We start from the raw sequence: 817 nt of genomic DNA on the forward strand, positions 1-817 counted from the left end.
AGCATAAATCTCCCAAGACATGTCTTTCTGCATTGCAAATAACATTTCATTTCATGAGTTAGAAACATATTTCATGTGTGCAAGCTTTAGTCTTACCATTGCGTAAACCAACTTTCTCTTACAGAGAAAGATGGTTTTCAACAAATGTTGGCTTGCATTCTCTTTATTGGCTTAGTTGCACTAACACAGTGGTACTGTTCACAGAACCGCTAAACTAAGCTTCTTCTGCTTAGAGTCTCTAACATAACTTCATAAGCATAAATCTCCTAGGACATTAAAACATTTCTTTCTGCATTGCAAATAACATTTAATTTCATAAGTTAGAAACATATTTTATGTGGGCATGTTTAAGTCTTATTGCATGAACAAACTGTCTCTTACAGAGAAAGAAAGTTTTCAGCATATGTGGGCTTGCGTTTTCAGCATATGTGGGCTTGCATTCTCTTTATGGGCTTAGTTGCACTAACATAGTGGTACTGTTCACAGAAGCACTAAACTAAACTTGTGCTTAGAGGCTCTAACATTACTTCATGAGCATAAAACTCCTAACACATTAAAATCTGTCTTTCTGCATTGCAAATAACATTTTTTTCATAAGTTAGAAACATCTTTTACGTGGGCAAGCGTTAGTCTTACCATTGCATAAACCAACTTTCTCTAATAGGGAAACATGGTTTTCATCAAATGTGGGCTTGCATTCTCTTCATTTACTTAGTTGCTCTAACATAGTGTTACTGATCACAGAACCGCTAAACTAAGCTTCTTCTGCTTAGAGTCTCTAACATAACTTCATAAGCATAAATCTCCTAAGACATTA

This window comes from Sinocyclocheilus rhinocerous, unplaced genomic scaffold (genome assembly GCF_001515625.1).
Source record: "Sinocyclocheilus rhinocerous isolate Xijiao unplaced genomic scaffold, SAMN03320098_v1.1 scaffold385, whole genome shotgun sequence".
Lineage (NCBI taxonomy): Eukaryota > Metazoa > Chordata > Actinopteri > Cypriniformes > Cyprinidae > Sinocyclocheilus > Sinocyclocheilus rhinocerous.